The sequence below is a fragment of the Scyliorhinus torazame genome, chromosome 10, assembly GCF_047496885.1.
Source record: "Scyliorhinus torazame isolate Kashiwa2021f chromosome 10, sScyTor2.1, whole genome shotgun sequence".
In the NCBI taxonomy this organism is placed as follows: domain Eukaryota; kingdom Metazoa; phylum Chordata; class Chondrichthyes; order Carcharhiniformes; family Scyliorhinidae; genus Scyliorhinus; species Scyliorhinus torazame.
This window is the reverse complement of record NC_092716.1, coordinates 207,000,240-207,013,687: the sequence shown is the minus strand read 5'-3', so window position 1 is coordinate 207,013,687 and position 13,448 is coordinate 207,000,240. Positions and strand designations below refer to the sequence as shown.

General features: G+C 43.8%; 1 protein-coding gene across 2 annotated transcripts in view; it reads right to left on the bottom strand.

Annotated features, from left to right (window-relative positions):
• Positions 1-12,635, bottom strand: part of syt8 (synaptotagmin VIII) — a 105,709-nt gene extending 93,074 nt beyond the window's left edge. Inside the window, exon 1 of one of the 2 annotated variants that reach the window (XM_072466307.1) lies at positions 12,442-12,635. The gene's annotated coding sequence lies outside the window, so the exon portion shown is untranslated. The remainder of the gene's footprint in view (positions 1-12,441) is intronic. The other variant, XM_072466306.1, reaches the window with a different exon arrangement.
• Between the last annotated feature and the right edge of the window lie 813 nt (positions 12,636-13,448).

The following is a 13,448-nucleotide window of genomic DNA, read 5'->3' as shown; positions in this document are numbered from 1 at the left end:
CTAGCTTGGGTTCAGAGCAGAGTGTGTGTCTTTGACCACAGTCATACTTGGTGTTTAGAGGGACTTTGCGTTACCGAGACCATGGTAACTTAAAATGTACTTTGTAATCCATGTCCATCTTAAAATCTGGGTATATTTGTTAAGATAATGGGGAAGTAAAGGAGTATTGTATAATAATCCAATTTTTCATGTTTAAAAAATGTATTTCCCTTGTTAAAATTAACTAGCGGTCCTGTAACTTTCTTGCTCCACATTTTATGAATACATATAAAGCTAGGGTTCCATTCTGAGATCTTCCTGTCCAGTTATGACATCAATTGGGATTGTCACAATGGCCATCTGGGGAATTCGCACATCTCTTTTTTTAAGGGTGGGCCAACATAAAGGGACAATGGAATTTTCTGGACTGCCTGTCTTCATGTATCATCGTGAACAAAAAGGAAGATTGAAACAATTAGTGACAGATATAATTGAATGACCCCTATCACAATCCCATTGAATCATGGTGGATTTCCCCATCCAAGCTAGACTGGGTGGACAGCAAAGGTATTAATCCACAACGCATAGTGTGGAATCAACATAAACACAACTCCTTATTTGGAAGGTACCTGGAACTTGTGAAAAGCCACATGAAGGCAACCATGCTTCTTTGTTTATAGAGCATCAGAGTTGTTTGCAAACAGACTACCACAGCCATAAGAAGCATCAGTTCAGATAGTCTGTGAACTAGACTCAGAAACCAGCTATGAGACAACAAGCAGCCAAAATACTTAACTTGTTCCAGTTTCCAAAGTTCACCTGAGAATCAACCTGCTAGAAATTTGACTAGAAGAAACTTCACAACCAGCTGTGAACCTTGGTGTACGCTCTGCAGGACCCTCACTTCAATTTTGAAGCATCAAGACTATCCAAGAAACCATAGACCTGCCATGTGAGAATGGAAATCAAAAACCGGGGACTCACTTAACTGTAACTTGTAATGGTTTACTACCTTTTGTTGTAACTATTCTACGTGTGAAAGAGCACTCGTGAGGTTGAGTAGGTAACATTGCATTTATCTGGGGTAAGTGTGTGAGGATAAATAACATTATTTATTTCAAAACTCACAAAAGCTTGCTGCTGAATTATTCAATTGGTATACGCACTCAAATGAGTAAGAAAAGGCACACTCGCTCCAAACACCATACACTGATCACCAGCAGTACAAAATCACATACATTCTGTCTGTGACTAAAATAACAACTTATGTTTGTATGTGTTATTTGTATGATAAAATGTCCCAAGGCACTTAACAAAGTATTGAAAAACAAAATATGACACCAAGTTAATCTCAAGGTGGTTAAGGGGAGTTGGGAAAATTCCACGTTGGCCAGTCTGCCTCAGGTGGAAGTGCCCACCAAGGCAGTATCTTCATTGTTGGGGACCAGGTGTGAGTGTCAGGCCAGCCAAGGAGAAGAAGTGCAGAGGTAGCCACAGAGGCTGCTGGCTAAAAGGTGGACTGTATAAAAGGTGCCCTTAGGTGCTGTGGGACTTCATCCCAGTTAAAATAAAAACAAAAAGGGCCTCCACCCCTTACCCCTCAAACCTTATCACACTCAAAATACTTCCCATTCATAATTCATGCCAGTCATGCCCAAATGCCAGTCACTCTCCTCCTATGTCTCCTTATGTCAGGCTGTGACACTTCCATGCCCATTGATCCACTGTATTCTCTCTAGACCAATAAACATGGATCATTGACACTTTTACTAGCTTACACTCATGACTTCAGTGGGAGATATCTTTATCCACAATAGAGTCGGCCAAGTCAGGAGTGCCTTGATGCTATACCAGATCAAATGAAGCCCTGATGTTAAGGGCAGTCATTCTCACCTAACCTCTGGAGTTCAGCTCTTTTGTCCACTTGGAAATATATTGCCTTTTCGTCACTGTTGCTGGGTCAAAATCCTGGAACTCCCTCCCTAACAGCACTGTGGATATACCTAGACTACACGGACTGCAGAGGCTCAAGAAAGCGGCTCACTACCATTTTCTCGAGGGTAATTAGGGTTGGGCAATAAATGCTAGCCTAGCCAGCGACGCCTACATCCCATGAATGAATACAAAAACACCTAACAGGAGGAAAAGTGAACAGGCCATGTTTCTTTTCTTTTGAAAAGAGATGAATGACCAAGAGACCTTTAAAATTATTAAATATTTTCCGCTTGCTTGAAAGAACAAAACAGTATATGAGAGTCACCAAGAAATTCAATAGGGAATTCAAAAGAAACCTCCATAACCAAAGGGTGCTGAAAATGTGGAATTCACTACCACAGGGAGTGGTTGAGGTGAATAATAAAGATGCATTTAAGGGGAGGCATTTTAGTTGGAAAAGAAATTAATGGCGGATTCATCGCATTGTTACTTTAAGATAGTCTCTCCCAGGATAAATCATAAAACTTACCTCCCACAGACTTTCCTTCTGCCTAGAAACTGCAAGCTTTTAAAAGTAAAAGTTGGCATCAATTAAGTACTAACTCTTAATTTACTTCATCTTCTCTCCTACTCTTTACAATCTTTGCATTATGAGTCACGCACCTTTGCCTAAATTTCCCAATAATAACATCCCTGATGTTTCTAAATAGTAATTTAGTTGACTTTAATTGTGGTCAAGTGTTTAATTTCTCTGAGTCTCCGGATAAACAGCATTTGGTGTCAAATCCTTTTCCTGCGTTAGTTCTTCTAATCGTTCTGGTGGGAAGTTTTCTCGATATTTCCTCTTGATCAAATTTCCTGTGAAAGTGCAGGGATTTCTTTGGACCTCAAAGTGCTGAAAATGCAACTTCCACCCTGATGAGGGTTAAAGAAACACCATCTCCATTGATCAAATAATTACCAACCATTATTTTTCTTTCTGTGATGGACAGTTGGATGTTATTTATGCTGCACTGACATCAGGCATGGGGCGTGATTTTCCGGTTCCCCAGTCGCGTGTTTCTCGACGGAGGGCAGTTCGCTGGCAGGGGGATTCTATCTTCTCGCCACTTGTCAATGGGATTTCCCATTGAAATTACCCCTCGCTACCATGAAACCCATGGATGGGGGTGCGCTGCCAGCGGGAAAAATGAATCGCAACAACTGGAGAGTTCCAGGCAGGATGTTTTTTTGACGTAATTTAAATCTTTAAATTTATGAGCTATTTTCTCAAGACTCCTTTTGCATTCATATTTTACTTATAACACAGCCTTCATTAGGGTCGTCAGGTAGTGTCAGTGTTGACATTGGCTTCAATAAAAGTAGCAAAACTGAGAAAAAGATCCTCTCCCCTATATCTTCTTTCTCTGTATACACACAGCCGTGAACACATTGAGAAAGAGGACACAAATGATAGAAAGTATTTACCTCTCTCCAAGTATTTGTGCCCCAGAAGACATAGAAGCCTTGCTGGGTGAAGGTTTCTCTGGTACATCACTGAAGTGGACACTTTTTGTGTGGGAGCCTATCAGCCAGCGATGGCAAGCAATTCAACTGTGGAATGAATCACAGGTAATCCCAGTCTTTTCCTCGCCTGATATTTGCACATATGTAATTCCCACCAAAGGTCACCAGCGAGCAAGTAAAAGTAGGAATCCTGAATAACTCCCCCTCCCTTATTTAGGGATGCTGAAGCTAAATAACCTATCCAACTGGACACAACCTAATCCCTTCATACGGTATAAATTGTTGTTTTCTCTTTATTGCAAAGTGTCCTGGTGAGTGCAGGACGAAAAGTTTCAACATGTCTCTTTTTTCAGCAGTAAAACATACAGTTGGTTCATTCTGATAATACGTCCAGTAGGCCAATGACTAATGTCAATCAACAGCACGGTAAGGGCAGCACGGTAGCATTGTGGATAGCACAATTGCTTCACAGCTCCAGGGTCCCAGGTTCGATTCCGGCCTGGGTCACTGTGTGTGTGCTGAGTCTGCACATCCTCCCCGTGTGTGCGTGGGTTTCCTCCGGGTGCTCCGGTTTCCTCCCACAGTCCAAAGATGTGCAGGTTAGGTGGATTGGCCATGCTAAATTGACCTTAGTGTCCAAAATTGCCCTTAGTGTTGGGTGGGGTTACTGGGTTATGGGGATAGGGTAGAGGTGTTGACCTTGGGTAGGGTGCTCTTTCCAAGAGCCGATGCAGACTCAATGGGCCGAATGGCCTCCTTCTGCACTGTAAATTCTATGATAATCTATGAAACAAGTAGAAAAAATTTTGATAGGTACAGTAGCAATTAGGGGTACTCAGTCCTCATTTATTTTACGGATACATGCGTACCCAATTTTATTAGAGTTAAAACCCGAGAGCAAAATTTTTGAATTTTATAATCAGTACACTTGCCTTCGCATGCAGCTCGCTCAGATGAATTTACCATAAACAATCGCCTTTTCTCCTTCACTACGTGTACCTGTGGCTTTCACACTCAAGACAAAAGGGAGAGTAATATTTTCTCCTCCAACACCGTCTATCCTTGTGTGTATTTGTGGTTCTCGTTTTCTCTCTCTCTTTTTATTCCTGAATATGCCTGTAGTGTTTTATTTTCTGGCTTACCCTATCCTCGTTTATGTTTGTGCTTCTCTGTCCTCATCTTTCTTTTCATTCTTGGTTGTCTTTCTTTCTATCCAGCCATATATTGAAGGAGACCTGTTACTTTTCACGCTGCAGATAGTATTTCTGCAAGTGTGCCTTTCACTCTCTCTCTCTGTCCCTATATATATATATATGTCTATGGTTACCTCTTGGATGGGAGTGATGTTCTCTCTTTATCTCTATCTCTGTGACCATCCCTCTGTGGTTCTCTCTTGCTCCCTCTCCCTCTGCATGTGTCTCTTTTTTCTCACTGTTTCAGTGATTGTTTTCTATCTCTTCTACCACAGACCTGGTTGTAATTATGTTCCTCTCTTTCCTTTTCTCCTTGTGTGTATCTGTGGTTCCCACTTTCCCTCTCCACAGTTGCATGATCATCTGGCACCAATACTGACTTGTGACCAAGGCGGCCACTAAATAAACCAAAATTGCTGTATTTTATGTGATGAATTTATGAACATTGATCAAAGTTCAACTGTGATTGATTATTGATTAGTATTAGCATTGTTTGGTAAAATTAAGTCAAGTTACAAGCATAACTGTGTCTTTCATTGAAACCTGAAGATTAGTTTTTCCTGCTGATGTTTGGTTCAACATTTCACATGTTGCCACACTACAAAAGAAAGCTCGAACCTTCAAATCTCCTGTAAGACAGAAGTAAGCCTCCTGACTATAAGAGTTTAAACTAAATTCAGCAAGGTTAATTACTGATGCAATATATGCAGCATTCCTCATGTTGTAAAGATGACAGAAGTGGGGATCGGAATCAGGAGAAGGGGAGGCAGCATTGCTGTTGCCCAATCAAACAATTCACCTTGAAGCTGTAAGCTTTGCATTGAGGCCTGAGCAATTGGGTGTTTTAGAATGCAGCCACGGTTTCAAGCCTCAAAAGGAATGAGCAGGAAAGTCGTGAGGAATGCCACTTGAGGTTTTTTTCAATTGCTGCGGCTCACATAATAGCTTTGTTTTTTTGCAGGCACAAAGAGCAATCAAGAAGGTTGATTGCAGAAACAACCTATGTGGCAGGCTGTGTCTTCATACAAGCTTCCCTTAGTTGGTTGAGTCTCCACCAGCTTCTGTGATTTTTTTTTAGGTTCATTGATGACAGGAAATATGACTTGTTTATAGGTCTTAATTATTCAGGTTTGCTACTCTTGGACCTGACATTTCTCCAGTTGAACTTGCTAATCCCAAATGGCAGCTGCTTTGGGGCATGGTTCTCAATGACTCACTTACCCATGATATTAGCTTCTCTTAACTGGCTGCAATACCATCATGAGCAGGGCACATTTCTCAGAGTGAACCTTGCTCTCCCACAATGAGGCCTTCCCTGACATGAATCTGCTTTCACGTGGTGCCAATTGAGCTGCATTTCCCATATTTCCTGTCGTGTTGTGTGTTCCGATGCACAAATGATCCAACACGGCTGCAGATGGTACAACTCTGTTTTATTGTCTTAACAACGACAACTACTAACTGCTGGCTTGGGTACGTGCTTCACCAGCTAACCTGTGGACCCAGCCCTATCACTATCTTAGTGAGGCATTCAGCACATGGTCTCTGTCTGAGTGGCATGCTGTGAGCTCTGTGCTCTGAGCTATCTCCTGGTAGAATGAGCGGGAACTGTGGTGTTCCCTGTTTAATAGTGCGTGTGCTCTCACTGGTGATTGGCTACGATGTTATGTGTGTGCTGGTTGGTCCAACTGCCTGTCCATCAGTGTGTGTGTGATTGCACCATGATATGTTGATGTGGATATCATGAAATTTCCCTCTGCTGCCTCCCCCACACCCTTGAGTAAATACCCGCAAAGAAAATGTAAATTTTGTTGGCTCCACCATGAACCTAAATAATACAATAAGTTCAGGAAAATAAATCTGGGGTAGCTCTTCCACTACATGGTGGAATGGTTTTAATTTTTTTCTGGGCCATAAAGTCACACAGAACAGAAAATAGAAGCACATTTCTACCATCTTTCAAATGCCTATTTTAAATTTGCACACTTGAAGAATATTTTGGGGCAAGATCCTTGAGTGGAGCATTTTTGTTTAAAATCAAATGTGGTATTAACTTCATTAATTCTGCCACAGGCCAGAAGGGTTGTAAAAATAGGTTAGTCTATCATCCATCATAAGTCTGCCAATTCTAGGCAAAACATTGTGCAACAAAGTACACCTGCCCTTCCAGGCAAAATAACATTTGAGACCAATTCTGGGAATATTCTGGCAAATTTATCTTCAATTTCCAAATTAACTCCAAGGACCCACGGTAATGAACAGATATCACTATTCCACAACTTTTCTCTCGAACTAGTTTTACTCTCTCAGGACAATGTCCAACTTGATTTTGAAGCACTGCAGTGAATTCATATTCACCACACATGCTCCAGTAATCTGATCCAGAGTCAAATGACTCTTAAAATCCTAACATGTAAATTAACCCTTTGCTAACATTCTTTACCCTAGATTACCCATCCCTGTCTCAAATAACCTATCCATCGGGACATGATCTAATTCCTTCATCCTCGACGTCATCACAACTATGAAAATAGATGCAAATTATTGAGTTTATCCTGTTAACAAGTGCCCTAGTAACGATATAATTTTGATCACTCTTTTCTATAGCTGCTCCAGAACCTCAATATCCCCAACACATTTGACTGTAGTATTCTCAGATAACATTGAATGGACAGCACAGTATCACAACAGGAAATTGTGACTGTGTCCCATAGTCACTGACCTAGATTACGTGATAACAGTGAGGATCAATTGGAGGGGGATGTGGCTGAAGCCTGCATTGAGCCCCCTAGCATCTGGCTCACAAACTCAGAAATTCTAGAGAACTTGGACTCTTTATTCACACACCTAAGTGCAGAACAGTGAGCAGACATGACAAGGCCATTCACTGAATTTAAAAGCCAGGCTGCACCACATTTATAGCAGCCCCTCATAAGGCAACATCCAGGACCATAAAATCTGGCCTAAGTTTGGGAGGAGATTAACTACATACTGAAGTATCAGCTAATAGAGCCCAGGAAATCTCCACCTTCATAACTCCAGATGGGTGATACCATTGTCAAATCATGCCATTTGGACTCAGAAATGGCCCAGCCTCTTTCCAAAGATGGATGAACCAGGTAATGGCAGGCTTATCCAATTAGTGTACCTAGACAACCTGCTTGTATACACAGGGCACATGGGAATATCGCTTAGAGCAATTGGAAGCCCTCTACCAGAAATTGTAATTGGCTGACCAAGTGGTCAGTCTCACAAAGAGCAAGTTCACTCGGGCTCAGGTGACCTCCATCGGACAGATAGGGCAAGATCTAGCATCCTCTTTTACCACAGCACAAATCCCATTATGGCTGCTAAATCTCGCGACACGGCAAAAACAGGCTTTGCGCCAGCAAGATCTCGGTAAGAGATCTTCCCCACACACCACCAGTGAAGTGAACCTGACTTCCATGAATTTGAATACAGTTTAATGTGATTAAACGCTCTACGCCATAACATCGCGCACATGACGCATCCTTCCCCTGGCAGCATGGTGTCAGGTTAGCACTACAGGCTTTCAAAAGTGAAAACTAGTCATGATGACCACACTGGTGGCTCAGAGATGTTGGAAGCCCCAGGGGCTGAGGGGCAAGCTGGGTGTTGCCCCTTGGCAATCTGGCAGTGCCAAGGAGGTATGCCAACGAGGCAGTGCCAAATGGGAAGTGCAAAGTGGGCACATGAAGGGGGCAGTGCTGAGTGGACTCTGGTGCGTTGGGAATAACCCTCCACCAGTGGGGATGGGGTATCCCTTATGAGTGGTGGGAGGAGAGAGGGGAGAGCTCCGATGCCAGCACAAGTGGGGGATAGGGGAGAGCACTGATGACAGTTTGGGGTGTTCCCCGATATTAGCGTTATGGTGAGGGTGTTGCCACAATGCATACAGGAGGCTGTGTGATACTTGACAGCACTTTGAAATTGTGTAATCATCAGGCAATAAAAGATGCCTGTTAAGCCATGCCTTTCGCACAGCTTTATCTGCCTGATCCAGCACTCTGTACAATTTGGGGGAAATTCTGTCCATAGCATGTCAATAACAAATACTGCCGAGGGCTGCAAAGGTACATGCAGGAGTATGGTTCCCCATTCCCACAACAAAATGGGAAATCATGACATTCTTAGGGATGTGTGGATTCTACCACAAATTTGTCTCAAACTCCAGCACAGCAGCTGCCCGCCAACAGACCGACTGCAGAAAATGCAGCTTTTGAAAAGCTGAAACCTATTGTAATAAATGAACCAGTGCAAGCAGCTCCAGATTTTAACCAAGCATTTAAAGTAACCATTGAAGCTAGTAACTTTGGGGAGAAAAAGCTGTCTTCCGCTAGGAGGACGAATCTGGAATAGAGAAACCAATCGGATACTTCTCCAAAAAACTAAAAGTCAGAAAAAAGATTCCACATTGGAAAAGGAAACCTTAGGTTTATCGTTGGCTCTCAAAAACCTTGAGATAAATGGATAAATATAAAATGCAAAATGGATACTGCGAGACCAAAGTATGTACCAGCCATAATCTTTTAACATTTGTGTAAAAATTCAGGATGCAAAGATAATTCATTGGAGTTGGTTTCTCCAACCATATCACCTAAGTTCACTCATATTGCAGGGAAATCGAATGAGATTGTGGATGCCCTTTCCAGAACTTAGAGATCCAGTTAGAACTGAGGGGTTAATCCAGAGCAAGGTTAGAATAGAATAGAATCATAGAATCCCTACAGTGCAGAATCGACTCTGGCCCATCGACTCTGCACCGACCCTCTGAAAGAGCGCCTTACCTAGGCCCAATATCCCCATAACCATTGGCACTAAGGGGCATTTTTCTTAGCATGACCAATCCACCTAACCTGCACATCTTTGGACTGTGTGAGGAAATGGGAGCACCCGGAGAAAAGCAGTATCAGTCTGATATTGGAAGCCAAAGGTAAAATATAGAATGGGTCAAAGGAAAATGAATAAGTGGGGTTAGTGACTAAGAGAAGAAAGTGTGGGCAGAATCTTCCAATAATTTGTGAGAGTGTTGGTTTCAGCAAGAAAACAGGCATGTAGCTCTCCGGCTGCACAGTTGAGACTTCTCTCCAGATTCTCTAACATTCTGTACACGGAGAATCTGGAGGGGAATGGTTTCCACCGTAACCCTGGCACGGCGGAGCCTGAAAGAGCCTGCAACGCTGTTTCCACAGAGTTCAGGGCAGCATCTTTAAAGAGTGCCCTGATCTGCGTGTGAAATAACCCCCCCTTCCCACCGCCCACTGACACGGGGGACAAGACCACAAGCATCGGGACAACTGCCTCCCCCTCCACAAACATCAGGGCAACATCACTGTCTCACCCCCACAAGCATCGGGATGACCCCTCCCTCCCAAAAGCATCGGGACAACCATCACCCCTCCACGAGCAATAAGGCAACCCCCTCCCACACAGGCACCGGAGCCAACCTTACCCTAACACAAGCATCAGGGACACCCTCCCCCCCACCCCCAACCCTGACACACAAACACACATAAGGGGAATCCCCCAGTGGGGCTCCCCAACGGGCCCACCCCTGAAACTGCCACCCAAGCACTGCCAAGTTGACACTTCCAGACTGGCACTGCCAGGGTGCTAGGCATGCCCCTCTCCCCTGGGGGCTATATTCACATTTGCGCCCCGATGTGTTTCCCTCAACTGCTTACCGTTTTGCTAAAACTGTTATAAACCTCGTCAACCTGGCATTGCACCAGCAAGGGGTATTTCCTACCTGGGGGAACATGTGGCGGGGAAGCCCTTTAAAACATTTAAATGTATTAAATATATTTAAATGAGGTTTCTACTCTTTCTGGGCGGGAACCTTGTCACGTCACCAGCGAGGGGTAGGGATAATCCAAGAATGAGGCCTGGCCACCAAGGTTCTCATTCTCGCTTTTTGCAGGATTTTCCACCGCATCGCATTTTCGCTTGCGGCGAATTACGGCTGAAAATCACCCCCACACCCCCCCTCCACCCCCAGTACGTGGAGGAGAGTTAACTGCCAGTCGTTATCAGAGAATCAAAGGCTGCCAGAGAGGGACTGGAACTCAGATCTGGAACTGTACTGGTGGAACCACTAGTACAGTAGCTCCAGCCAGGATAGGGCTGAGGAGGGAGAGTGCAAGGACCCGGATGGAATTGGGACATTTTGGGCTCATTAGCCTGTTTCTGTGCTGTAAATACCACATAGTTCTAAACTTCTTCATACAACTATTCGTTTTATCTAAATTTTCAGTTCCCCTTTATATTTTGGTGTGATCCAAAAATTTACTTTTATTAATAATTCTATTAATGATATTAGAATTCTATAGACTTCCATCATCCAAATAATTTATGAAGATCATGAACGGCAATGGTCCCAGCACAGCTCTCTGCAGGACTTGATTGTGACTGGGCTGTTTGTAAATTAAATCCTTTTGAGGATGACACGTTGACTATGAGATTGCAACAAAAAAAAAAAATTCTACCCAGCATATCTGCCTGCCAAATTCACATGATAAAATCTCTGCTGATGTTTAAGTAAATATACATGTGAATTATATTTACTTGCATTGTGTGCAAAAGGAATGCATGCAGCTAAATTGGAGTTGCCATAGCCACACCTGTGAGTAGGCACAGATTGCTACTCGACAACTCTGCGTTAAAACACAGCTTAAACTCAGACTTCTTGTTTGATGCCTTTGTGCTGCATTCGGTAGCCTCTGGTGAAGCAGGGCCTTGGGTATTTCAATCGGCCTTAATTTCCCTCCCTCTCTTCCCAAGCACGGAGAAAGAATAGATTAGGTTCTTAATTTCTAATCGCCAGGCAGTGACAGAGTGAGTGATTTATTTACTTGCTCTACTGCACTACCTGGAGCAACGAAAGAGGACTGTTTACAACTGGATTAAGCTACACTCCTGTGTTACTGGGTTAGGGAGGGGAAAGATTAGTAGGATTTTCACCTCCAATTGTTATCCACACCTTTGCTAGAGAGTGCATGTTCTTGATCATGGAGAGAGGAAGGATGGTCCCGATCATGGGGAGACCGGAACCCAGGGGTCACAGTCTAAGGTCACGGAGTACACCGTTCAGGACTGAGATGAGGATAAATTTCACCACACAGAGTGGTGAGCCTGTGGAATTCATTACAACATGAAGAAGGCGAGGCTAAAACATTGTGGGGCGAATTCTCCACCTCCCCAGCCGTATGTTCTTCGGCGGTATGCCATTGCCGGCAGCAGGATACTCCGTTCTTGCCACCGGCCATTGAGATTTTGCATTGTGGCCGCCCCATGCCACCGGGAAAACCGCAGGCAGGGGTGCACTGCTGGCGGGACGGAGAATCCCGGCCAGTGGAGAATTCACCCCTGTCTGTTTTCAAGAGGCAGTTAGATAGAGCACTTGGGACTAAAGGGATCAAAGTATATGGGGGGGGAAAGCAGGAACATGTTACTGAGTTGGATCATCAGCCATGATCATAATGAATGGCAAAGCAGATTTGAAGGGCCAAATGGCCTACTCCTGTTCCTATTTTATATGTTTCTATGTTATCCCCTCCGCGGTCACGTAGAACAGCAGGTCTTTTTAAAAGCTCACAATTATGGAATTGAGGGGCAACTGGAGGGCAGTAAGTGCCTGTGGAATAGCATCCCAGTGAAACAGAAAGGGAGAAAATCAAAGGTTTAAAATCTATAACCTGTCAAAGCACAGAGAACTAGCCGTTTATAATCTCCCTTGACTCCCTAAACACAGAGACGTTTCAGCTGCTCGGTTACTCAGCAGTTAAAAGAAGTGGTAAACTTCACTTACAGTGACACTCACCTTCTTTCCCGGGAGAGTATCAGTCAGGACCACACCAGCCTGATCCAAAGCCCTTCTAGCTCGCTCCTGCTTGCTCCTTCATTGTTGGTGGCATTTTAGTCAGTGTGCCTTTATGAAAATCACTGGTTGTAAAAGACGCCAGACTAGCTTTTCCTCTTGTAATATGAAGAAATTTGATGCTTAGAACTGGCCACACCCAAATGACGAAAGTGCACCTGTATCGGGTAAGAAACACCCACAACCACATTCCTCTCCCTGCCTCCACAAGAGAGTGAAAAAATTCCAATGAATCTTTCGCTCTATTTGCAGGAAGAACTCGGCCTTTCGGCTGGCTACTAATCTCCTTTAAACAACATACAGAAGGCAATGTGGTTAGATGACTTCTACATTCAGTACACCATTGTTTAATGTATAAATCTAGTTGGTAATGTTTTTGTTTTGTGGTGGTTTTTATTTCAGCAATGTGGCCTGGAGGACACTGTTATGGTCTGTAACAGAGGGAATATTAGGTGTGAGATCATTGGTGATTGGGGAACTGAGGTTGATTTCACGGCTACTGCAGATGGATAAGTTGATGAAAATGAAATGAAAATGAAATGAAACGAAAATGAAAATCGCTATTGTCACAAGTAGGCTTCAAATGAAGTTACTGTGAAAAGCCCCTAGTCGCCACATTCCGGCGCCTGTTCGGGGAGGCCGGTACGGGAATCGAACCGTGCTGCTGGCCTGCCTTGGTTTACTTTAAAAGCCAGCGATTTAGCCCAGTGTGCTAAACCAGGCTACTGCAGATGGATAAGTTGATCATGGACAGCCAGGAGCCATGTCGGTGCCTCCTCCCTTCCTAATTCCTTCTTCTCTTCCTCCTCCTGCTTCACAGTTAGTCACTCTATAGCTGGTGGCAAGAGCTGTTGCTTTTATGATGGTGAAGTTTGTGCAGGATGCAGAAACTTGCCACTGGTTCTGAATAGTGCAGGGAGCGAATTGAGCCTCTACTC